The sequence below is a fragment of the Spermophilus citellus genome (assembly GCF_964194105.1).
Source record: "Spermophilus citellus genome assembly, chromosome: 9".
In the NCBI taxonomy this organism is placed as follows: domain Eukaryota; kingdom Metazoa; phylum Chordata; class Mammalia; order Rodentia; family Sciuridae; genus Spermophilus; species Spermophilus citellus.
In genome coordinates this window covers 90,059,460-90,087,132 of record NC_138191.1, presented here as the reverse complement: position 1 = coordinate 90,087,132, position 27,673 = coordinate 90,059,460, and the positions used below count along the sequence as shown (strand labels likewise).

Below are 27,673 nucleotides of genomic sequence, written 5' to 3'. Positions count from 1 at the left end.
TAGTTGCTGCACTTGCATATAAACAAAGGGGGAGATGGCATCTTTACAAATGCTTGTCAACATTTGGTGACTAATGGCTCACAGTGAAAATACAATCTGAAGCAACTGAATTGAAAGCAGATTCTGGAGCTAACTAATATCACATGCAGACCATCTAAAACTATTATGGCAAGAGGCACTGAAACCACAGATCAGTTTTTTTGGGGGGGGGGAGATGGGTGAGGGGATGAGGATAATTTTGTTAAGTAGAGCAATACTATTTTTTTATTAAATAAAGTGAAGCCCTGTAATGAGATATTACAGCTGCTGCACTTTCGCCACATGATGGAGAAATGGATACTGCACCCCTTACAGCAAACACTAACCATATGCTGTGATGATTCCGAATGTTGATTTTATTCCTAAATAAATACATAGCAAAGACTAATATAAATAGGTCTTTAGAAAACAGGGGCTGAAGGGGATATTCTGAGCAATCCTAGATCCCATTACATCAAAAAGGAGAAATTGAGACAGTGAATATTATAGGAATTCCCGGGGGATTTCCAGTCTTGGCATGGGCTCTGGAAGCCAGAACATGACTTCCATGTTTTGCCTTGGCTTTGGGGGGAATCACATGAAATGCTCCTCTGCAGGCATGGTTAGCTGGTTAGCTTCTGCATCTCTCCTGGAAACTGGGATGATGCAGAAGCAATGTGGCACCAGACTCTACTGCAGCTGTGGGGGGTGGGAGAGAGTGGTGGTGGTGGTGGTGGCAGGGATTGTACAATCTGTGGCCAGCACGTCTTAATGCAATGTTCTGCATGCAATGAGAAGATGGACATTATTGGATTCTCTTTGCAGCTAGACTGAGAACTTGAAGAAAGCAGAAAGAATATCATCAAAATAACGACTTGCTAATTGTTAATAGAATAAGGAACACAATTTGTTCATTCATTCATTCATTCAATTAGCAAACATTAACTATATACTTAATATGTGCCATGTGTGGTGTTAGCTATTTTAGGATGAAGAATGGTATAACACAAAGGTTCTACCCTTAGGAAGGATCTGCAAGTTAAAAAAAAAAAATCATTTGACCCAAAGTGGTTAAGTAATATACAGCATCCTAAAGAGACTAGAGCAGTCTAGAAGAAGGCAAGCTTCATGTTAGAAGAAGAAAAGATGGGGTCAGGAAAGATTTGCAAAGATGGGGATATTTAGGATAAATCATATCATACTAATGTACATGATAAATAAAAAATGAAATAAAAATTTCAAGCAACTGGAACTTACTGGAACTTAACCCTTTGCGTGTTGAAAGTTGAAATCTTTCTTTTTTCTTTTCTTTCTTTCTTCATCTTCTTCAACAGGGGCATTGAACCCAGGGACTTTAACCACTGAGCCACATCCCCAGCCCTTTTTATTTCTTTTTTTTTTTTTTACTTATTTTCAATTTTTGAAAGATTTTAATTTGTTATATATATGACTGCAGAATGCATTACAATTCATATTACACATACAGAGCACGATTTTCGTATCTCTGGTTGTACACAAAGTAGAGTCACATCCCTTTTATATTTTTTATTTATAGACAGGATCGTGCTAAGTTGCTTAGGGCCTTGCTAAATTGCTGAGACTGGCTTTGAATTCGTGATCCTCCTGTCTCAGCCTCCTGAGCTGCTGGGACTATAGATATGCACCAGTGCACCGGTTTGAAATCTTTCTCTTTATTAATTACTAAAATAAGGAAATCTTATTATAAACAACAATTTGAAAAACATACTAAGGCCATAAAGAATGAAGCTGGACTACTTAGCTGTTAAATCCTAGTTCTAGCACTTGCTAGCTCTAGGAATTGTTTGACAAGTTTCTTACCTTCTCTCTGCCCCAATTTCCTAATCTTTAAAATGGGAATAGTCATACTACATACCTCATATTGTAACAAACAAATGAAAGCCAATACCTGTAAATATATTAGTTCAGGGTCTAGCATCAAAAAAGCATTGTACTCCACACACGTATTTACAGAATCCATTCCCATATGCATTCTCTTGCACACACAGAGAAATTATTATAATGAATATGTTTGCTTTTGATGGCAAATGTTTATTGAGCATAAATTATGTGCCAATTTCTATGTCAGACACTGAGGATAGGTGGTAAACAGAAAAAACGTCCTTGATCTCATGATGCTCAGTTTTAACTACCTATATCACTGACGTCTAAATCTGTCTTTGGTCTCACCAAAAGACAGATTTGTGACTAAAGTAACACTCTTAGTCACAAATGCCACCTCTTTCTCTTACAGTACTCTCTTACTGAAACCTATACAAGATCCTACATATTGTACTTCTCCCTAAACCTCTTCCTTTTCTTTGGATCTTGGCCTGAATTGGCAATATCATCACCCAGCCATTTGTCTAAGCTAACACCTATAAATCATCCCTAATTCTTCTCTCACTCCCAAATTCCATCACCAAACCTTTCCAAATGTGTCGAAGTGCTAAGAGCCACAGCCAAGTAATATGATGCATGGCACTTTTGGTTGTAAGGTGACGCCAGCTAGCCATTGAGATGATATGATTATGTTAAGATTTGCATTCATATGGATATTGGATTCCTGCTGTTCACCTCGGCCTGCTACAGGACTCCTGGAGAGTTCCCATTGGTTGGGGAAGTACAGTAGGAGGGAATTCCGGGGCAGGAAGTTGTTCTGGGGTTCCGGTAGAACACCACCACGTGGGTGGACCGGCTTCTTCCTGGACGTGTCCCGGGTATTGGCGGCATTTTCAAAAATAAAGTTTTGTTCCTGCTTGAGTGGCTCATGATTCTGTGCCCAGCCAGACTGCGGCATCCAAGAGTAATATCAAATCCACCTCCTCTTCTTTATCCAGATATCAACTCATGGAGTTCAAGCCCTCAACATTGCTCTTCTAAATGACTCCCATAGCTCTCATGTCAGCCTCCAGTTCAACCCATGGGCACCTCCTCCCAGAGAGAACTTTCCAACTATAATCTGGTCATTGATCACTCACTCCAGTTCCTTCGATGGATACTGATTCCTTGTGTACACCCCATGGCATTCAAGGTCCAAATGAATCCCGTGTTGTTAGGTCAAATGACGCTGAACAGTCTCCTCACTGCCTCACCTTGTATCCTCCTTCAAGATGGAGCTACCTTTGCTCTCAGCATACTCCTCTCTTTCTCTTAACCATTTGGAAAGATTCCCTGGTCCCTCCTCTGGCTAGTGCCTCCCTTTGTATTCCTACACCTCCTTACTGTGACTCTTCACGGCATTGCAGTGAGAGTACAGATTATCTGTACTCATGTCTCTTACCCCATGCACAGTGAGCCTGACACAGTTAGCTGGTGAGAGAGCTCTCTTCTGCATCTCTCCTGGAAACTGGGGTGACACAAGTTGGAGCATTATAAATATTGGTGGAAAGAACACAGTACTTTGTCAGTTCTAATGTGACTTGCTGCAGTGTGCACTATTTTTTTAAAAGTTGTAGTTGGACACAATACCTTTATTCTATTTATTTATTTTTATGTGGTGCTGAGGATCAAACCCAGCACTCACACATGCTAGGCAGGCACTCCATCACTGCAACCCCAGCCCTCCAGTGCACTGTTATTTTATATACCATTAAGGAAAATAGTGCTGCCATTAAATTTGTACTTCATATTCTTATCCTGTCTATTATATGGCATATCCCAATTGTAGACACATTAAATGGGAAAGATAGGTTTCTTAGACTATATGAAATATGGTAACTAAAATTGTTTTTATGACTTTATTAGACTAGTACAGTAATTAAGACATGAGCTCAGTAGATAGACCAAATTCTCATCTGCACTGTTATAAGGTGTGCAAACCTGAGCAAATTATATCCCCTTTCTATGCCTTGGCTGTCTTGTTTATAGAATGGGATTGATAATGGTCCAAGTCTGGAGATGTAGCTCAGTGGCAAAGCACTTGCCCAGCATGTTCAAGGTCCTGAGTTCAATCCCTAGCACATGTGTGTGCACATGCACATACACACACATACAACTATATATATGTATATATACATATATATAATATACACAAAATATATGCATATATTTACATATAAATTTATTTATTCCAGTTGCACTGTCCCTGCATTTTGTACTTTGAATGCTGAAGCTGTTGCCTTTCTAGAATAGTCTATTATGTAATTGGTAGATGTATGCTTGTCTGTCCTTTGGAGAACCAAGCCTCACCCCATTCTGGTACTTGCTCAGTTCACATGGCTTTAGTGGGATGATGACACTGGTTTTTGCTCAGTGGGAAAAGGCAGCTAAAGTCACAGGAAGGGAAAGGGCAGGCAGTTACAGACAACTGAGCTGAGCAATGAGAGCACATCAAGTTACTTAGTCACAGCAACTGATTCAAGGATAAATAAATAAATAATAAAGGATTGAGATGATGTTAATATTTTTTTTAAAAGTTCATATAAAGAAAGTAGGTAAATAGTGTTTGGCATGTGGTCTACATGAAAGGGCCATTCATTACCACCATTGTTACTGTGGTGAATGAGCTATGATATAAGGAACCCGGAAGTAAGTTCTGAGACACATAAGGCAGGTGTCCATATTCTAAATGCACCTATGGATATCCTGTAGCAACTGGACACCTGCTAGAACGTGAGCTTTGTAAGGGCAGACATCTTCATCTTATTTGTCCAGTAATATATCCCAGATGCCTAGAATAGAGTCTGGTATATAGTGAGTGCTCAAAATATTTGTTGAACAAATGAACTCTTTTGTTTTTCTGTTAACTCCTCTGTCTAGGTTTAGGAGGTTGTTTTGTGCTGCTTTCAATAAGAGTCCTCCACTTTCTTCCTCTCTCTCTCTCTCTCTCTCTCTCTCTCTCTCTCTCTCTCTCTCTCTCTCCTCCCTCCCTCCCTCCCTCCTTTTAGCTTTACTTCTTTTATTTCTAGCCACATAGCCACACATATTAGACTTTTCTTCCCCTAAGTGCTGCCCCACAACAGCCCTTTCTTGAGCACAGCTGCACCCCTGGGGAGCCCAGGTGCATCTTATGAGCTCATTGCCTTTTTTGATTGACAGAACCTGACACCTTCAGAGACAACTGCTACCCCAGTTTGCTTTATGTTTTGCTCCTGAGTGTGGCACTGACACACCCTCAGAGTGATCCTAAGGAAGGTGTGGGCATTTGGGTGGTTCTGTTGGTTTGGGACCTCTTCTGCCAACTTGCTTTCATTCCTGTCACCCCTTCCTGGTTGACTGCAAACTTAATACTGAGATGGCTAATGCCATCTCAGTTCAAGGGACCTCAAAAATTCTTTCCCTTCCTCTCATCTCAGAAGAGCACAGCTTGGAGGGGAGAAGGAGTTTGCAACCCTGAAGCCCCCATTTTAGACCTAATACTACAGCTAGAAAGGTAACTATTGGAACTTATGCTCATTGTCTGAGATCATGTAGAGAGTAGAACCCACCCTTTTTTCCCAGTGTGAAGTCCTGGGTGGTGCCCCTAGGTCAGTGGCTAAGGGAAAAATCCCAGTAAAACCTCAATCCAAAGGGATTGGCCAGAGAGGTGGCAGGCAGCAGGGAACAAAGAACTGGGGTAGAAAACCAAGTCACTAGAACAACCAAGTGTGATTGGTGGGCACAGGTGAAGCTAGAATCGTTAAGAAAAGTTAATAGTTCTCATTTTTTAAGACCAACTAGGGACTCTATCTATGTTGTTTCATGTAATTCTTACAACATACCATAGCAGAACCAGGTTCAAACCCAGGTCTATCTGATGCCAAAGCCTGTGTCCTTGACCACTCTACCCTGGACCTCTGTGTTCTGAGATGCCTAAGTGGAGACACTAGGAATCTGAGCAAAGTGTCAACAGTAGGAGAAGCAACTGGAGGTTCAGTGATAGCAAAGAATGGTTTTGAGGCCCCAAATAAATCATACTCAAAATTAGTCAGCACCTACACAGGGCTCGAAGCGCCTCCCATGCATTCCAGGCTTAGTCACGCCACCGTCTGTGTGACCCTACAGCTAGGTTGGGTCATATCACCCTCAGGTCTGCCAGTACACCCTGAAGTCAGTACCAATTTATATTAACCACAGCAATAACAAAAAACATGGTGAAGAAAGTCAGTCCTGTAGTTTTGGTTTGATTCCTGGCTCAACTACTTCTCTGATCCTCATTTTCCTCTTTTGTAAAATGGAAGAATTAATAATAGAGTCTATTTCATGGCATGTTGTATATAATGCACTTATAGTAGCTCCTGGAATATTGTACATACTGTAGGTAAGTATTAGCTATTATTGTCATAGTGAGCACAGGATCAAGGGACAGTGCCCATTTTGTATGCATTTTCTCATTTAAATATCTCAAGTCTATGGAATAGTCACTATCATCTTACACTTGTTTTCAAAAAGGAGAGACTTCAGGCACAGAGAAGTTTATTACCTCATCCAAGGTTACACAGCTAATAATTGGTGGAGAGGGGTTTTGAACCCAAGAGAATAGATTCCAGATTGCATTCTCAGAACCACCACATTGAACTGTTCCTGGCAGAAAGTCATGGCTTCAGCCACATATTTCATGCAACTCTTGGCCTAAATAATAAATCATGTTGTCCTCTTTGCATCTGTCTTAATTATTTGTGACCTTACCTGCTTCATCTCTCAGGCCTGACATTTTGCCAATCGGCATATGACCTTGGACCCCTCCACCAATGCCTTCATCAGATACACTAGGAGGCACCCTCCAGGTCTAGCACTCCATATCTCCATGTGAGGTCCCTACAAGCAGACCTGGGAGGGTTTGCTTCTTTCCCAAGTGCCTCAACTTGGGGATACCTATTATGCTGTGTGTAATAAATTCCCCTGGTTGGGAAAATTATATCATGAGGCCCCCCACAGTATCGTGGGACATTAGTTAGTTAAGACTTCACATGAACTGGGAGTTTCCAAGGCTCTTCTTCCCAGGTTTGGGAGGCAGGAAGGAAAGTAATGTTCCCCAAAGAATATATCCTTGAAATGTTAGTTTTGTGTTTCTGTGGATATTTGGAATTTTGCACAACCAAAAGCAGAAGTTGTATTTATTTATTTAGTTTAGCATTTAGCATTTGGGTCTTTTATTTGGGGGTCGTTAATGGCAGAGGAACTTATGAAGTTACAATAGACATTCCTGATGAGGAAGGAGAGACTTCCAGGGCAAGTGCACTTACATGGGAAAAGGTGTGGAAGGTCCTCAGGTCCCAGGCAGTCTGATCATGCCCCAGAGAGGGGCAAGTGCTCAGAGGAAACAAGTTGCTTGTGCAAGTCTTGCTTTGTGCAAGACACAAAGAGCAGGGTCTCCAGTCTCACCAGGGTTCCAAGTAGAGCACCTGGTCCTGATGAGGTCCCTGGCAGGAAACAGGGGGCACCTTAGCAGTGATCAGAAGGGCTAATCAAATGGATGGTCCTTTGTAACTAGATTCTTTAACACAATGTAATGTTTTTAAGATGCAGCCGTGTTGTAGCATGTAACTATATTTTAGGTATTATAACTAACATTCCACTGTAAAGACACTTCATGTTTTATTTATCATTCATCAGTTGATGGACATTTAGGATTTTCCCACTTTGAGTTATTATGAATAATGATGCCATGAGCATCCATACAAGTTTTTGCATGGACATATGTTTTCATATACTTTGGAATATATAACTTGGAGCAAAATTGCTGGACCATATGATAAATCAGACAAATGCCAAAATGTTTTCCAAAGCAACTGCACCATTTTACATTCCTACCAGCAATGTACGAGGCTTCCAGTTTCTCTCTATACTCTCCAACGCTTTTTATTATAACCCTGTTAGTGATGTAATATATCATTCTGATTTGATTTACATTTCTCCAATGACTAATTATGTTGTGTGTTTTTATATATGCTTGTTGACCATTTGCTTATTTTCTATGGTGAACTGTCCTAATCCTTTGCCCATGTTAAATATTGGGTTGTCTTTTTACTATCGAGGTAAACAAGTTTTTTATGTATTTTGGATATAGGTCTCTTATCAACTTTTTGTTTTATTTTTGGGAGTGCTCAGGATGGAATCCAGAGCCTTAAGCATACTAGACAAACACTCTAGCACTAAGCTATATCCCCCCCAAGCCCCATATCAGCTCTTTGATTTGTAAATATTGTCACCCATTCTGGGGGTTGTTTTTTCACTTTTGTGATAGTGTTGTTCACAGCACAAAAGTTTCAAATGTTGGTGTAGTTTAACTTCTCTATTGATTCTTCTGCTGCTTGTGCTTTTGGTGCTACTTTTAATAAACTACAACTAACCCAGTCATATTCTCCTGTTTTCTTGTAGGACTTTTTTTTTCCATTTTTAAAATTTGTTCTAATTATTTATACATGACAATAGAATGCATTGAGACACATCATACATTCTTCTGGTTGTACATGATGTAGAGTTACATCAGTCATGTAATTATATATGCACACAGGGTAATAATGTTCGATTTATTCTATTATCCTTCCTATCCCCATACCCCATCCCCTCCCTATACTCCCCTCTGTCTAACTCTAGGACTGTTTATAATAGCATTTTTAGAGTCTTTTACAAGTCCATCATAGATGCCCCGTAAAACGAGTTTCTATTGCCTTTTCCCCTGTTTTTTTGAATGTCTTGTAATTCTCAATTTAAAACTGGGCATTTTAGATAACATAGACTAACAACTATAATAACCAGTCCTCCTAAGGGTTATTGTTTGCCTGTTTGTTATTTAGTTTGCTTAGTGATTTGATTGAACTGATTTTACAAAGTCTGTTTCCACTGAAGTGTGCAGCCTCTGATGCCCCTGCTCAGAGTTTTGTCCCCTCTTTGTTTTCATCATTTAGTCTAACTGCTCAGGGTCACCCCTGGTTTAGCATAGCCACTTATCCAGCAAAAGCTGTGCTTAACCTCCTTAACTAGTTTTGACTTTTTACCATTTAACTAATGAATGATTAGGAGGCTTCTATACAATTCAGGTGGCTTACTCTCCCCCTCTCCCTACCGCCCCTCCCCCAACCACACACACATACATTCAGGGAAGGACTGCAGGCTGAGTTTCCTATTATGTCACTCCTGAGAGGGGTGCAACCTTGGGTATTCACACAGTCTTCTATGTAACCAGGGCTGAATGTGATTTTGGTTTTAAACCTGGCTTCCTAAAAATCACTGCTAAGTCAGAGTAGTTCATTGCTCAGTGTTTAGTAGGATGTTGTGCTTAAACCCTTTATGCTAATGGACATCTTCTCTATGCTCATACCTCTATGTACATCTTGGGGAATACTTTCTGTTGCCCCTACCTCCTGTTCTGATTGCACCTGAGTAGGCACAGCCAGGCATATGGGCACATCCATTCTTCGTGAACCCTAAATTGACTGTGAACAACAGCAAGAATCTTCTTGGTTGTCTTTTCCTCTGATTCCTTTTACTAAATTTCTGTTCTGTGTCAAGAGTATAATGACACTACTAGTCTCCTTTTAATTCCTTTCCATATAAACATAGCTGTATAACTAACATGATCCTGCAATCTGTACACGTGGTAAAAATAAGAATTCATACCACATTTGAATCAAATGTATGATATATGATATGTCAAGATCATTGTAATGTTTTGAGCAACCAATTTAAAAAAAAGAAAAAGAAAAAAAAATCTCAATAGTTTCAAAGATCGCTTATGTATGGAGTTCTCCATCCTGTTCTAAATGAAAACAATCCCCTCAGGCAGAATGGTGGAACTCTTCTGTCCTATAAGACCTTCCTTTGTCCTAGGCTAAACCCCTATGCCTTTGCACAGGCACAGGGAATTTCTTTTATGACATGGACATCCTTGACTCTTACAAACTTCTCAACTCTATCCTATGGGCCAGTTAGGGTGGCAGCAATAGAGCTCCATTGTGCTCAGTCTATGCACATAAGCATCTTAGTCAGAAATGGGGGTTGGGGAACTCAATCCTTTTGATGATGTCCACCTAGAATAGTGCTTCTGCAACATGGGCAGATAAGAAATGGCAGCTTCGTCCTCCCCCATGAGATGGGGCTGAAGGGCAAGGTAACCACGGCTTCTTTGCCTTCATAAACCTGGAGTAGAGTGTTGTGTAACATGAAAAGTGAAAAAGAGTAAGAGGCTGGATTCTGGCTCAAATGCCACAGACTCTTCCTGCTCTTACCAAGAATTAATAGATTTTCTTGAGTGAATCTTTCTCCATTTGCTGCATGCCCTTAGGATCATTTTCAGAGATTTAAATGATTATCATTTATAATTTTCACCAATTAAATTGTTTGTCTGGGCAGAGTCTACCTAGATTCATATACCTCCAATCATTGTGTGGAAAGTTTTGAATCCACACAATCTATTATTTGATTAAGATAGGCTTTATTCATTCACTTGCCATATATTTATAGACGATCAGCTATGTGGCAGACAATACTTTTGTTACTCATTTATTGCCAACAAACTGTTTTATTCATGTATATAGAGAACTCACATTTCCAACTGGATCAAGTGCACATTGATGGAAGAAGCCATCTCTATTTGGGCTTCATAAATCCTGATGGCACTCAGCATAAAGTTGGAATTTATAATGCGTGCTCTCATTCAATTAATCCCTTCCTGATTTCCTTTCTTGATGAATATTATAGTTTCAAAACTACATACTTTTCTGAAGTGCTCATTTCCTTTTGCCTTTACTGAGCAAATTACTCTAACTGGTCTATTATTTGTCTCTGATATCAAAGTTATTTTGCCACCATTTTTTTGTGCTTCATATGCCTTAAGTCTTTAGATACACAATCTCATTAATGCTAGCATTAGCCCATGGTTGAAGTATTTTTGACCCGTTTTGCTGATAAAAAACCTGAAACCCAGAAAGTTTAATGAAATGTTTTAGTCCATTTTGTGTTGCTCTAACAGAATGATCACAGACTGGATAATTTATAAAGAAAAGAAATTTATTTCTCATGGTTCTTAGCGCTGGAAAGTCCAATATCAAGGTGCTGGCTGGCATCTGACAAGGGCATTCTTGTTGCAATATCCCACAGTGGAAGGCAGAGGACAAGAGAGCATAAAGCCAACTCCTCCTTTTATGGGGAAACTACTTCAATAACTGAACCACTCCAGTGATAGCAGCACTAATTCATTCTTGGTGGCAGAAGCCTCCTGGCTTAATCACCTTCAAAAGACCCCTACTCTCATACTGCTGCATTGGGGATTAAGATCTAACATACAACTTTTGGGGTACAGATTCAAGCCTTAGCTGGAGCTTACCTAAAGTTATATAGCAAGTAAGTTGCAGAGTTGCACTGCCTGACTCCAAAGCTTATTCTCCTTCCTCCATGCTGACCTACCCTGACAACCTCCTTCTGAGAAGAGAACTACAGAAAGTTTGAGGAAAATCATTTTTGACACCTTGAGTCATGTACAGCATTGCATGCTTTGGAAGCCTGCTAGTTTTCCCAAAGCAAATATGCTATCTGGCCTTTCATGCTTGCTGCACTTTGGCACACAAAATGACTAATGAAGAGCCACAGAAGTGAGATGGAGTGACCTTGTTGAACCACCCCAAACCCCCAAATGGCCCCAATTAAGACCACAATCTGGCCTATTTACAAATATGTAGCCCACAAAACGGCAAATATAATTCGACCACAACCAATCTGGCCCTTGTTAGCTATGTTATAACAAGAACTTGAATAAATATCATTATGAAACACTTATTTAGGACAAGAATTGTGCTGAATTCAGGCTTTTCTAACCTTACAGGGAAAATATGTTAGGAATAGTGATGCAAATCTCTATTTCTTTAAATTGTTTTGTGAGTATCTTCAAAAATCCTGTATGCTTGAGAACTTTCAGCCCTTCAACAGGATTTGAGTGGTTCCATTGGATCTTACTGGTTGATTCCTTTAAGCAAGTTTAATCTCTTAACTTCTTCACCAGGCTGCAGGATCAATAAAGCAAGGAGGGTAAAATTGGAAATAATTTGAGTGGAAACCTCTGAGGAAAATGTGGTTTCCATGGCAGGAAGAAAAGTTGACATTTCCTTAAATTATATTAGACTATAAACTTATTTGGTGTTGGACTGCCTCTCCCGTAAGCCCTATAAAACACCACGTAGTATTATTTACCTACCAGGAAGTCTTCAAATATTTGTTGATTATTGCAGACTGAATCCTCCCTGTGTGAATGGAGCTGGGGTTAACTCACTTTAAGAGTTTGCTCCTAAATATACTCTATTACTAGTCCTCACCTGCCATAAGGCATATTTAAACCTTCTTCTTTGCATCTCTCTGGAAGTTCCATGCTGGGGTTGGAATGGCTCATGCATCATTTGTGTCTTTTCCCAGACATCTCTCCACTTCTCATCCTCTGACTATTGCTTCTGTTATGTAGAGCACATTCTCATCCTGATCAACCACATTGATGATCTCTTGTCTGTGTTGAGAGGGTTCACTCATGTTAATCCTTTCCTCTACACAATTTCTGAACTCATGGAGAAATAAAGTACTAAGATAGAACAAAACCAAAATATCACCTACATTACTGAGAAGAGCTAGGTTGAAGGACATGTGTGAGCTAGTGCACCTCTGACCATTTGAATCAGGCTGGGTTGGCCATCAAGTCCCGGGGATCATAGACCCACCATTGCAAGTTCCCGCAGTGGAGTCAGTTTCCCCTGTCACTTGTGGCAAGGAAAGATAGAGTCTGTGGCTTTGGGGAAGCTCGCTCACAGAAGGAAGGAGCAAGGAATTGACCTATACCCAGTTTAATGTACCAGTTAAATTTTTCCAACTGTCCTGGGAAGAAGTGAATATAGGCACAGAAAAAAAAAAAGATGAGTGTTACTTTTATTGAGCTCACTCCACAAAATGGGGACCATTGAGTATGGTGAAGAACTTTAGCTCTCCAATGCTCTGGAGCATTTGACTGAGTGGCCTCAATTTGATAATGATGATATGTCCTTGGCCTCCAGTGTCACTGGGGTTTCCTGAGTCTAGATCTAGTCTAGATTGCTAATTTCCTGCCACCCATCCTCCTGCCGCTGCTCTGTCTAACCCATTCAAACTTTCTCTCCTTTCCTTTTTCATAAACCGTTTTTTCATAAGGTAGAGGGCCACAGGAAAATTAGGACAAGGAAAGGAGAGTACTAGGAATATCAGGCAAGTTGGGAAACTTTGTTTTGCTTTTTCTCTTTTATTCTTTTTGGTGTTTAGCCAGTTTATTGAAAGGTCTAAACTCAGTAGAGTTCAAACAGAGAATATATTTCTTCCCGTGACTTCCCCTGGAAAAGCTCTGGTGAATTTTACTTCCTTCCCTAAGTGACAGTTTAGGTGAATCTTTATGGTCATTTTCAGATATAAAAATACCTGATATAATACAATTGATCTAGTTGAAAGCTCCAAACTCATGTCCTACTTAACTCTCTTCCTCCTAACTCAGGAGCCTTCTTGTCCACTGTGGAAGGTGTTCTTTTCTCCTTCACCTTTCTTCTTCCTCTACTGGATTCCCTTTTCTTCTCCCATCTTTCTGGGCCTAAAAATAGGTGTGGAACCATTTCTAGAAGTCAAGGAAATGCAAATCAAAACCACCCTAAGATACCACCTCACTCCAGTAAGATTGGCAGCCATTATGAAGTCAAACAACAACAAGTGCTGGCGAGGATGCGGAGAAAAGGGTACACTTGTACATTGCTGGTGGGACTGCAAACGGGTGCGGCCAATTTGGAAAGCAGTATGGAGATTCCTGGGAAAGCTGGGAATGGAACCACCATTTGACCCAGCTATTGCCCTTCTCAGACTATTCCCTGAAGACCTTAAAAGAGCACACTACAGGGATACTGCCACATCGATGTTCATAGCAGCACAATTCACAATAGCTAGACTGTGGAATCAACCCAGATGCCCTTCAATAGATGAATGGATTAAAAAATGTGGCATTTATACACCATGGAGTATTACGCAGCACTAAAAAATGACAAAATCACAGAATTTGCAGGGAAATGGATGGCACTAGAGCAGATTATGCTTAGTGAAGCTAGCCAATCCCTAAAAAACAAATACCAAATGTCTTTTTTGATATAATGAGAGCAACTAAGAACATAACAGGGAGGAAGAGCAGGAAGAAAAGATTAACATTAAACAGAGACATGAGGTGGGAAGGAAAGGGAGAAAAAAAGGAAAATCACATGGAAATGGAGGGAGACCCTCATTGTTATACAAAATTACATATAAGAGGTTATGAGGGGAATGGGATAACAAACATGGAGGGAAATGAATTACAGTAGATGGGGTAGAGAGAGAAGATGGGAGGGGAGGGGAGGGGGGATAGTAGAGGATAGGAAAGGTAGCAGAATACAACAGTCACTAATATGGCAGTATGTAAAAATGTGATGTGTAACCGATGTGATTCTGCAATCTGTATTTGGGGTAAAAATGGGAGTTCATAACCCACTTGATTCTAATTTATGAAATATGATTTGTCAAGAGCTTTGTAATGTTGTGAACAACCAATAAAAAAATAAAAAATAAAATAGGTGTGGAAGGGGGAGGCAAAATTCTATGTAAGTATTGAGGTTGGTCCTTCCTCGGTAGTCAATGGTCACATATGGCAGATGTCTAAATGCAGAGTCTCTTGTGGGTCAAAATAATTTAGTGGGATCCTTTAAGGGCCTCATCTGCATAGCTTCTGCTAGTGGAGATGCATTCCAACATGATTGCTTAAAATGCTCCACTATACCCTGAATTCTGATTCTCAATGGTAAATTCCAATGGGAAAGGCACACCTGCTTTTCAGGAGCAAGATGTTTTTTACCTGCCCCTGGGATCCGAGGACTGTTTCTCCACTGGATCCATGAAACAGGAACACTGCAAGACACAGACACTTCTGTGTTCCATGTCAGACTACAATGATGAGTTTTTCCAGATTGGTTTTTATAACAATATGTTTTAGGCAGCTTTTTGCCACTGTAGGCTGAAAGACACAACCAGCACAATTTTAGAGAAGGGAAGTTTATTTGTGGGTTCATGGTTTTAGAGATATCAATCCATAGACAGCTGGCTCCATTCCTGGGGCTCAAAGTGAGGCAGAACTTCATGGCCGAGGGAAGTGGCTCACATGATGAGCAGGAAGCAGAGAGAGACTCTACTCACCAGATACAAAATATATACCCCAAAGGCACACCTCCAATGACCGCCTCCTCCAGCCATACCCTACCCACTTTCAACCACCACTCAGTTAATCCCATAAGTATTGATTCACTGAATGGTTTAAGGCTCTTATAACCAAATCATTTCTTCTGTAAATCTTGCAGTGTTCACACACAAGCTTTTGGAGGATACCTCACATCCAAACTATAACACAATATAAGCATCAGAGATACAAAACAACCAAAAACAGCCCCTGCCTCAGGCTGATTTGATCTAGTCACGGATGTAGATAAACAGATAAGTGTCATATGTTATTAAAGTATCATACTGGAGGTGTTGAACAAGATGCAAAAGGAGCACAGATGAAGCAGAGCAATGACACTGAAGGTAGGACTTCAAGGACACATTGAAGTTCAAAAGAAGGAAAGATATGGGCTGGGGATGTGGCTCAAGCGGTATCACGCTCGCCTGGCATGCGTGCGGCCCGGGTTCGATCCTCAGCACCACATACCAACAAAGATGTTGTGTCTGCCGAGAACTAAAAAATAAATATTAAAAATTCTCTCTCTCTCGGGGCTGGGGATGTGGCTCAAGCGGTAGCGCGCTCGCCTGACATGCGTGCGGCCCGGGTTCGATCCTCAGCACCACATACCAACAAAGATGTTGTGTCCGCCGAGAACTAAAAATAAATATTAAAAAATTCTCTCTCTCTCTCTCCCTTCTCTGTTAAAAAAAAAAAAAAGAAGGAAAGATAGAGTGAGCCCTGCACTCAAAGGTTGAATAGAAAATGCTTCAGTCATAATAAGCACAAAAATACTATCTCATATTCAAAACAAACATACAACACATTGAAAGGAAGTGTACTACTTTTATTTGTTGCTGCCTTCTTCAATTCAGGATGCTGTCACAGAATACCACAGACTGGGTGGCATATAAACAACAGAAATGCATTTCTCATGGTACAGGAGGCTGGCAAGTCCACCATAAAAGTGCCAGCAAATGGGTGTCTGATAAAAGGTCCACTTCCTGGTTGATAAACCTCCATCTTCTCATTGTAACTTCATATGGCAGAAGAGGAGGAAGAGGAGGGAGAAGGAGCAAAGAAGAAGGAGGAGAAGGAGGATAAGGAAGAAGGAGGAGGAGGAGGAGAGAGAGGAGAAAGAAGAGGGAGGAGAAGAAGAGGAGGAGGAGGAAGAGGAGAAGAAAGCTCCCTGGGACCAATTTAATTCAGACACTAATTGCATTCATGGCCTAATCACTTACCAAAGCCCCACCTCTAATGCACTGGGGACTAGATTTCAACATTAAAAATATTTTGGGGGGGATGGGCATAAATATTTAGTCCATAGCAGTTGTTATTTCTAAGAAATCAAATTATAGGTAATTTTCTTATTTTATCATCAGCTTTTCTGTATTTTCATATTTTATGAGGAAAAGGTCATTAATATTTAGTGACTGGTTTGGATCTAACAGAAGACTCAGATAAAAGTAACTTTAAGTTTTTGTCATGCATGAAGTATTCCAGAATGAAATAATATGAGGTCTGGGATTTGCTTCAAAATAATGTGGGGCAGAGGAAAAAGTAAATAGACAGGGACATAAATGAGGCAAGACTGGCCATAAATTGCTAATTATTTAAACTGAATGATTGATGGGCACATGGGGATTCACTACATTATTCTCTCCACTTTAGTCTATACTTTAAATTTTCTATAATAAAAAGCTGAGTAAACAAACACATAGGTAAGAAAAATGTCCATGGTCATTAAACTCTCTCTCTAGTTTGCAAAGTAACGCCCACCTCATATAATAGCTGTGAGAATCCAACATGTTAACATATATTAGACGCTTATAACAGTGCCTGACACGTAAGTTAAAAACATAAATCATATTTATAATTGCTTAATCCAAAGGCACAATTACCTTCTCAGGATGCCAGGTTCCTCATCTTTCTGCTCTACCATCTCAAATGTGTGATAGCTCTCGTGACCATGTGGTGCTGAGATTTCTTGGTATCTTCTCTTCCATTAGGCCTGTTCAGAAGCAGAAAAGAAGTGAACCCCTTTCTCTTTTGTGTTTGCTTTATTATTCAGGAAACTTTCCATAAAACTCCTTAGCTGGCTTCCCTTTACTTCTTATTGAAAAGGGTGATCATATACCCATGCCTAAAAACCAATCACTTACAAAGGGGATACACGTTCTATGTTGGTCATAGACTAATCAAAACCTAAACTCCAGAGCTTCATGGGACCCCCTGAAGAAGGTGATATACAAATGCCTAAATGAAGAAAATGCATGGCTGTTTTCGAAAGGATAAAAAAGAGCAAGAGGCTAAGGGGCAGTCAGCCAACATTGAATCCTGCTGGCATGTTAGAAAAAAGTGAGCTCTTCTGTGTAACCAGTGCATAGGATAATGCCAGGATCAGGAACAGAGCTGGAGACAGCAGCACTGGTGGACTGGGATTCAGCACTGAAGACAAGGCCAGTTAGAGAATATTGCTTGTTTCTCTACAAGTAGTGGGAAGCCATGAAAACTGAGGCACAGCAGCTAAGGAAAACATAATAAAGACACAGGGGGAAATGTGGCGAATTTCATTTTAATGTAGAATTTTCCAGAAGATGATGTGTAATCTCACGGAAATTACATGTGCATCATATACAAACGTACCTATTGCTACCTAAAATATTTTTCACACTTGGTTGTGGTATAAAAAAAATCTAGGTGGAAATAATTGACTCAGCAATCATATGTCTAAAGGAGAAAGCCAACCAGCCTTGGGTTCTATATTTACATTTTAACTTCATTTCTACAGGCTGTTTATGATCTGTCTTCAAACGGTGAATTAAGGAAATTGGGGCCTAATCCCACATGATGAAGATTAGGGCCTACTTTTTCTTCTATTAGACACAGGGTCTCTGGTTTAATTCCTAGGTCCTTGATCCACTTTGAGTTGAGTTTTGTGCATGGTGAGAGATAGGGGTTTAATTTCATTTTGTTTAATTTCATATCCCTCACTATAGAACGTCTACCTTCAATGTGGAGTGGAATTATCCCTGTGTGAAAATGAATTACATGATAATCTTTTGAGGAAGGCAGAGTCTGTTAAGAGATTATTAAATCACAAATGAGAGATGCCTTATTTGATTCATTAAAAAGGACCATGATGTAGGGGCTGGGGTTGTGACTCAGTGATAGAGTGCTCACCTAGCATGCATGGGGCACTGGGTTCAATCCTCAGCACCACATAAACATTTGTGTCTACCTTTAAAAAAATGACAAAAAGAGGCTGGCCCCAAGCTGATGAAAACTTTTCAAATTAAGATGCTGAGAACTTCATCATTGACATAAATTTTGGTTGATAGTAGCACAGCATGTGATGAAACTGCAACAGATCAGGAAGGAGAAATTGTCACACATGGGACCTTCCAGAAAAATGTTGATTTAAGCTAGATCTTAGCTGAATATGGAAGATTAAAATTTTGCTCCCATAAAAGTCAAGCACTTCCTGCTCTTCCATTGGCAGAAATAATATAAAACAATGTTCCATGCATCTGGCATGTTTGAGGATGGGGATGTTTGCCTTGATGCATACAGCCTCACAGAAATTAGGTACACACTCAAATTTGTTGAATGAATGACTAGTACTAACCCCCTAACTCCAGCCAAATCCCAAGCCAGATCAACTGAAAATCGTCGAAAATTTACATGAATATTATCTTTCTTTTCATCCATTCATTTATTTAACAGATTTTTGTGTAGATCTTCTATATAGCAGTTTCTGTTCTAGGAGCTAGGAACACAGCATTGAATTAAAGAGGGAAAATTCTCTGATCCCTTGGAGTTAAGATTCTAATGGGAGATTATATAAAGTAAACAAGATAAATAAGTGATAAATATGAATATATAGATATTATGTGTAGAGAGTGATATATTCTAAAGAAATAAGTATAATGGGTTAAGGGAATAGAGGATGGCAAAGTGGTCAAGAAAGCCTGCAAATTTTGATAGCATGGCTGAGGAGGGCCCCAGCTAGATGGTGGCCATAGTAACCATTAATATTATAGTACTCCTCATCAATTTTTCTGATTCTTCTTCTGAGCACATGATAGAATTTTATTATCTTGCTAAATTGCATTTAGAGATGCCCATTGACTTGGTTTGTCTGATAAAATGTTCACAGAAGTGATATATTCTGCTTTGCTTTAAGGGCTACTATATGCTTCATCATGCTCTATTTTCCTGTCTGCCATGGCAATTTTCCATTAGTAGCTATTCTGTCAGCTTGGAACCTGGAGGAAGAAGGACATGAAACAAAAGCAAAATCTACATATATTAGGACTTGTTCTAAACTACTGAGATTTGGGGGGTTCCTTATTACTACAGCACAACATAGCCCATCCTGTCTCAGTGGACAACAGTGACAAAGATCAAAGACCTGACAGGAGCAGGGAAGTGAAAAGTATGGATATCTTAAGAAGAGCACTCCAAAAGATTTAATGCAATTCTAATTAAAATCCCAATGGCATTCCTCATAGAAAAAGAAAAAGCAATCATGAAATTCATCTGGAAAAATAAAACACCCAGAATAGCTAAAGCAGTCCTTAGCAGGAAGAGTGAAGTGGGTGGCATCACTATACCAGAACTGAAACTATACTATAGAGCAATAGCAACAAAAACAGCATGGTATTGGCACCAAAACAGACTGGTAGACCAATGGTACAGAATAGAGGACACAGAGACTAACCCACAAAATTACAACTATCTTATATTAGACAAAGGCACCAAAAACATGCATTGGACAAAAGATAGGCTCTTCAACAAATGGTGCTTGGAAAACTGGAAATCCATATGCAACAAAATGAAATTAAACCCCTATCTCTCACCATGCACAAAACTCAACTCAAAGTGGATCAAGGACCTAGGAATTAAACCAGAGACCCTGTGTCTAATAGAAGAAAAAGTAGGCCCTAATCTTCATCATGTGGGATTAGGCCCCAATTTCCTTAATAAGACTCCTATAGCACAAGAATTAAAACCAAGAATCAATAAATGGGATGGACTCAAACTAAAAAGTTTCTTCTCAGCAAAAGAAACAATCTGTGAGGTGAATAGAGAGCCTACATCTTGAGAGCAAATTTTTACCCCTCACACATCAGATAGAGCACTAATCACTAGGGTATATAAAGAATTCAAAAATCTAAACACCAAAAAAACAAATAACCCCATCAATAAATGGGCCAAAGACATGAACAGACAATTCTCAGAAGAGGACATACAATCAATTAACAAATATATGAAAAAATGTTCATCATCTCTCACAATTAGAGAAATGCAAATCAAAACCACTTGAAGATATCATCTTACTCCAGTCAGAATGGCAGCTATGATGAAGACAAACAACAATAAATGTTGGTGAGGATGTAGGGGAAAAGGCACACTCATACATTGCTGGTGGGACTACAAATTGGTACAGCCAATATTGGAAAGCAGTATGGAGATTCCTTGGAGAACTGGGAATGGAACCACCATTTGACCCCGCTATCCCACTCCTTGGTCAGCATACTATAGGGACTCAGCCACATCAATGTTTATAACAGCACAATTCACAATAGCTAAACTGTGAAACCAACCTAGATGTCCCTCAGTAGATGAATGGATAAAAAATGTGGCATATATACACAATGGAATATTACTCAGCAATAAAAGAGAATAAAATCATGGCATTTGCAAGTAAATGGATGGCTTTGGAGAAAATAATGCTAAGTGAAGTTAGCCAATCCCAAAAAAACAAATGCAGAATGTTCTCTCTGATATTAGGTGACTGACCTATAATGGGGTAGGGAGGGGAAGCATGGGAGGAATAGAGGAACTCTAGATAGGGCAGAGGGGTGGGAGGGGAAGAGAGGGGGCAGGGGGTTAGAAATGATGGTGGAATGTGATAAATATCATTATCCAAAGTACATGTATGAAGACATGAATTGGTGTGAATATACTTTATATACAGAGATATGAAAAATTGTGCTCTATATGTTAATAAGAATTGTAATGCGTTCCACTGTATTTAAAAAATAAAATCAATTAAAAAAAAAAGAAGAGCACTCCACAAGGTGGTAATGGTGGTAAATACAAAGACCATAAGGTGGGAGTCTAGTTGGCATTTTAGAGTCAAATGAATGAGGAAAACTATAGTAGAAGGAGCTCCAGGAAGGGAAGGACATTCAACACCATGTATTTTTATGTATCATTGGAAGAACTTTTTCTAAATGAAATGTGAAGTCATTCAAAGAGATATAGCACATTGAGTAAAATTTTTTAAAACACTATAGTTGGTTGTTGAGTTGAGAGTGGGATGAGGTGGGGTCAAGATAGAAACCAGGAGAACAATAAGGAGGTTATTGCTATAAATTCAGTGAGAAAGTGGAATTGCTTGAATCAGGCTAGTTGCAGTGGAGGCGGTAAGAACTGGTTGAATTCTAGATGTATTTTTCATAGAAAACTGATAGAATTTGCTCATGTAGCAGATGTGAGTTGTGTCTTAGCCCATTTCTGCTGCTATAACAAAATACCTGAGACAAAATAATTTCTAAAGAATAGAAATTTATTTCTTATAGCTCTGAAATTGGATGCCTAAGATCAGCATGGCAGCAGGTTCAGTATCTCAGGAGGGCTACTCTCTACTTCCAAGATAGTGCCTTTTTTGCAGTGTCCCCAGAGGTGATGAATATTATATATTCCCTCCCGAGGTGATGAATTCTGCCGTGCTTCACATGGAGGAAAATATGGCAGGCCAAAAGGACCTAGCTATTCCCTCCAACCATTTTGTGAGTCATTAATCCCACCTGTAAGGATGATGTTAACAAAACCACCTCCTAAAAACCCTAGCTCTTGATATTGCTGCATGGGTTGCATAAGTTTCAACTTGAGTTTTGAAGGGACATAAACATTCAAACCAAAGCAAGTTTGAAGAAAAAAATGGAGTCAAGGATGGTTGTTGCCATAAGTAAAATGGAAGAACATGGTTGCTACTTACTGAAATGGAGAAGACTGCAGGCAGAGCAAGTTTGGTTGGGAAGCCCATGACCTCGGTTTTGACAGTGTTGACTTGGGAGGTCCATAAGATTTCCAGGTAGAAATGGTGAGTGGACCAGATATTAATTATGGAGACATCAATTTGGGGTCATTGGTGTAGATAGAATCATTCAAAGCAACAATAGCACCAACGGGGGAAGTGTAGAGAGGAGGTACAGGTCTAAGAACTCTCTTCACTGAGTGTTACGAGCTCAGGGAGAAGAGGAGCAACCATAATGTAGTCTGGGAAAAGCTGTCAATGGGAGAGAAAGAAGGAAAGGAATCTATAACAAGGGTTGAAGAAAGGATTTCAAAGTGTTAAGTTCTGCTGATAGGTCAAGTTAGATGAGATCTGAGATTCAACTGTGAGTGGTTGAAAAGAGAAGTCATTAGTGGCCTCCATAAGTGGTGTGTCAAGAGCTTGATTGGAATATGATCAAGAGAGAATGGGAGATCATCGTGTACAACTATAATATGCCACATTTGTAAAATGTCAGGAAAAAGAGAGAATGGGAGAAAGAATGGAGACAACTCATTTTTTGTAAAAAAAAATGGAACTTATTAAGCAAGATATGAAATAGAAGATATTAAAACACAGCTAATAGCAATTTTGTGGGCTAAATTGGAAAGATCTGATTAAGAAGAAAATTTTGATAATGAGAGAGAGGTGATTGTCAGAGTAGTTTTCAAATAGACAAAAAGAAATAGCACTTATATAAGTAGAGGAGTTGGGCTGGGGATATAGCTTAGTTGGTAGAGTGCTTGAATTCAACAAGGACCCGGGTTTTAGTCCCCAGCACCACACATACACATACAGAAAAAGACAAGTAGAGGAGTTGATCTTTGCTCTGGAGTCATCCAGAAGTGGGAAGAGGGGCTGGGGATGTGGCTCAAGCGGTAGCGCGCTCGCCTGGCATGCGTGCGGCCCGGGTTCGATCCTCAGCACCACATACCAACAAAGATGTTGTGTCCGCCGAGAACTAAAAAATAAATATTAAAAATTCTCTCTCTCTCTCTCTTTCCTCTCTCACTCTCTCTTAAAAAAAAAAAAGAAGTGGGAAGAGATGCAGGGACATGGGTTTATATGGAGATGGGCATATGTGCAGTACTTCTAAGTACTTCTATTTTCTCAGTGACATTAGAAGAAAGTTCATCAGCTCAAAAAATGGCCTTTTAAGAGGAGATACAAAGGGACCAAATAGCTGTTGAGGAGAATGAAAGTGAATGAATTATGAAAATATACTATGATTGCCTGGCAGCATTAAAGTGAGTAAACAAGAATTTAATGGAAGACCCATGTTCATAGTAGGATGGGTGGAGAGCAGTTGGAGACATGGATTGCACAGGTAGCAGTTTTGCCATAGTAGTATGATGAAGAAAGGAAGGGGCAATAGAACTGAGGGTTTAGGCAAGGGTGTGATAATATCGTGATTAATTGTGAAATTTAAGCTAGCCAAGGGGTGGAAAGTGAAGAAATAAGGATGGTGAGTTATTGAAAAATAAATTAGGATCAATGGGTTGTAAAAACAGTAGTAGTCGCAGTAGCTGACTGAGTGCCTATAATGCACCATTTCTGGCACATTGCTTTACATTAATTCATGCCAATTCTCAGGACAACGTTGTAAGGTAGGTATTATAAATTCAAATGTGCATATTGTTCATCCACTGATATCATACATTGTGATTACAAGTGAAGCCCCAAGAGGTATTTGACATCATTTTGATCTCTAGTATTCAGTGAATGTATGTCAATAACAAGTGCCATTTGGCTCTGAAGAAGCCTATAAGTGTGGATACTCTTACAGATCTTAAGTGCCAAGGGAATGCCAATCCCAACCAAGAGACTAGCGGGACAGGAGTTACATGCTTCTTAAGAGTATTCAGAGTGAAATGTGTCTAAACTCCATGGACAAAGGCTATACAATAGCCCCCTCTAGAAATTGATCTGTAAATATAAAGCTTAGCATATCCAAGCAGTCAAAAACAAGAATCTAGTCAGCTTCCTGCACTTAATAACATACAAGCAAACTCAAAAAGCAACTCATATATTACATAGGAAGATATGTAGGTTTCTTAGTTGAAGTCCAAGAGAAGTCCCTGTAAGTGACTGCAACTCCAGGTCTCTTAATTGAAAATAACTCAGTGACTTATAGTGATATGTATATAGATAAGTATAAAAGTATTCAATAACAATATTTCACACTAAGGAACCTCAAGGGTTGGGGTATAGCTCAATGTTAGAATGCTTGGTTAGCATATACAAGACCCTAGGTTCAATCCCTGACACCACAAAGAGCGGGGGAGAAAGAGAGAGAGGAAGAGGAAGAGAAATCTGTACAAGTGTTACACATTCTTAACATTTACATGAACTTGGCCAAGAGAATAGTAGTCTTATAACTCCATTTTAAATTATGTAATCAAATAATCTATTAATTAGTTGAATCTATGGTTTTAATTAAAGTTTTACTAAATTTATGTATCAGATTAGAACATGTAAAAGAAATGCATTCCCACATTTATAAGTTTAATTTATTAGATTTTTAATTTTCAATACTCAAAAAGTTTATTTATTTGTTTTATTTCAGACATTGAAATCCTAAAGAAAGGAATCAAGTATAGTAAATGTATAAATGTACTTTAAAATATTTGAAAATGTTTAATTAACTAAGTTTATAAATGAAACCAAATATTAGCCATAGGCCTCCTTAATGATGATTGTTAAAATTTTCCGGACTTACAAATGGATTAATAAGATTTGAAACTGAACTTAAAAGCTTAGAGAAGAACTCAAGTTTTGAAATTATAATTTAATGAAAGAATACTAATTTAAAACACAAACTAAGTCTCTGATTAATCTTTCTATGCATTCTCACTGCCTTTGAGAATACAAAAAGAATTTCCAACAGATGAGGAGATTGAGGCAGACAGTTATACAGGGGAAGACTTGGGATTTAAACCCAAGTCTGCCAAGTATAAATATCCATGTTTTTTTTCCATCATTCTTCGTTGCCTTCCCATGACAAAAAATTAGACAACAGTAACATGCAATTAACATAAAACTTGAAAAGAAGAATTCATTCTTTCTCCCATGCCCTGCAATGCCTCCAGGTTATAATTATATCATTAATGCACAATTCAGTCAGAGGCAGAGTAGGTGTTTAAGGATTGGGCTGAATTAGCATGACTTTAATTATAACATAAGCTGCAAATGGCTTCTCTTACTAAATCCCTGACGTTGGCATGTGTGTATATACGTTGCCAGTTTCTCATAAAAGTACAGTATAAATAGAAGAAATCCAATAACCTATGGTTGGTTATTTAAGTCATGTTTGTTTTATAGATAAACTGGAGTTTCCTGTCCTCAAGCTTTTCTCTTAGATTGGTTCTGGGAGCCCCTAAGGGAGAGGGATTGCATGGAGGGTGTTCCCAGTTAAGCACGTTAATGAAATCCAAAACCCGAATCCCCAAGTAGATACCGTATGATTGTTCTCATTAGCAGCCAGCACTATGGAAGCTGCAGTCTGGCCACCCAGCCAATTATCAGTGGCTGCTCTCTTCCTGCAGACTGCTCTAGCTCTGGCCACAGCTCACTCGGTGGTGCCTATATCCAGTTGTCTTTACATTTTCTGTAAAGAAAGGAAAGTCAGTGATGACTACCAGAGAACACAGTTAATGGCCTTCTCAACGGCCTTGACTCTTCCTCCTTGCTAACGGATCTCCAGTTTTGTTCAAACAGGTAGTCCAGGGAAGAGCTATGACCTTCCTCAGTTCTTTGCCAGCGATAGGTACAAAGGAGAGTGCGTGGCCTTGTTTAAGTCAAAGGGAAACCAGGAAAAGACACCAGTAGTGGACAGGAGGTTTCTGGGAAAGATCTTTTCTAGATACAAGAGCAAGAGTATTATGTGGAGAAGCTCCTCTGGCTCTGCCCTCCTTCATGCCAGGATGTTGTTATTTCAACAAGGAGTGTCCTTTGAACAAGCCACCTTGGACTGTAAAGGGTAGAATTTCCACTTGCATCAGCACTTGCCTAAAAGGCACCAAAACTTGCCTAAGTGTTTCATCCCACGGGTCTGAGCAGCAATACTACAGAAAGGACCTTGAACTTTGAGGCACTCCAGCAAAGGGACCTAACTGAAGACTCTGCTGGCCAATGAGCAATGAGACTGGTTTTAACAAATCATGCCGATTTATAGATTTATTCTGCTCTGTCCTGAATACTAATTTTCAAGCCTCAATTAGCCTAACCACCCCGAAGCATTCCTCATTTAGCACTTAAAAATCTTTGTCTTTGCCCCATCAGGAAATTTCTCAATGAATTTTTTCATTTATATGTGTTCCTTTGACAATTATTTTAATAAACTTGCATTTGATTCTAAAATAGAGCCCCAAAGATATCAGGTGTCTTGGTTTTGTTTGCTCTTAAGGGAAACCTTGAAAATAATACTCCAGTTCCCTCACTTCCCAAGATGTTGCAGAGATAACATTGAAACCAGCCACTGCTTGACCTCTTGCAAAGTAAACCTTAAATATCCTTATGTTTTATGCCAGTTACAGCCTATGGGACAATAGCTGGTTTTATTGAAACACAACCCTACTTATTTGCTATCTATGTCTAGCCCCTTTCACATAACACTGCCAGAGTTTATAGTGCCACAGAGAAAATATAGCCTGCAAAATCTAAAAATATTTTCTTTTATAGGAAAATTTTTTTTTCAGGAAAAATTTGCTAACCCCAGTTTTTAGTATTGTTAGCAGTTGGGTTTTTCTGTTACATGTTGAAAGTATGCCAAAGACAGCTACCACCTCCAATTCCTGGATTCTACAAGTAAACTCCAGTTAGGTCATGGGCATCCCCTGCACATGTTGCTTCATGGTGCAGCAAGGACCAAATTCAGTACCTATTTAAACTAACATCTTGTATAGCTGATATCACTGCTGCCCAGTCATCCCAGCTCTTGCTCAAGTCTGTGGCTCAGCCATGCTCTGTCTTAATAAGAATATCACACCTCTAGCCTGGAACATTCTTGAAACTCTTCCCTTTCCCTTGGCTAAATTCCATGCCTAGTTTTTACAGTTTAGTTCAAATGCCATTTCTTCAAAAAGGATTATCTGACCCATCAAACCAGGCCATGTCCTTGTTTTGTAGTCCCATGGGTCCTAAACTTCTACATCAGAGCCATTATCAAAAACTAATAACTAAGGCATGGATTGTGTGATTAACTTTTAATATCTCCCTTCCCTTTTAGGAACGAAAATTCCTTAAGTGCAAAGACTCCCTGTCTTGCTTGTATTCTGTATCCCTAGAGCCTAGAACACACCAAATGACATGCAATAAATGAATGAAAAATTATGAATGAAACAAAAAGATCAATCCTACTTTGAACCTTGTGAAGTCCTAGATCCTTGACTTGAATTTTCATCTTTCAGATAAAAGAGATTCAA

The 27,673-nt window shown here is 39.4% G+C and overlaps 1 protein-coding gene across 3 annotated transcripts in view; it reads right to left on the bottom strand.

The window, feature by feature from the left end:
* The window catches only part of TM2D1 (TM2 domain containing 1), a 246,562-nt gene that overhangs the window by 25,857 nt on the left and 193,032 nt on the right, over positions 1-27,673 (bottom strand). For all 3 annotated transcript variants that reach the window (XR_014023535.1, XR_014023536.1, XR_014023540.1), the window contains one exon: positions 17,086-17,195. The gene's annotated coding sequence lies outside the window, so the exon portion shown is untranslated. The remainder of the gene's footprint in view (positions 1-17,085; positions 17,196-27,673) is intronic.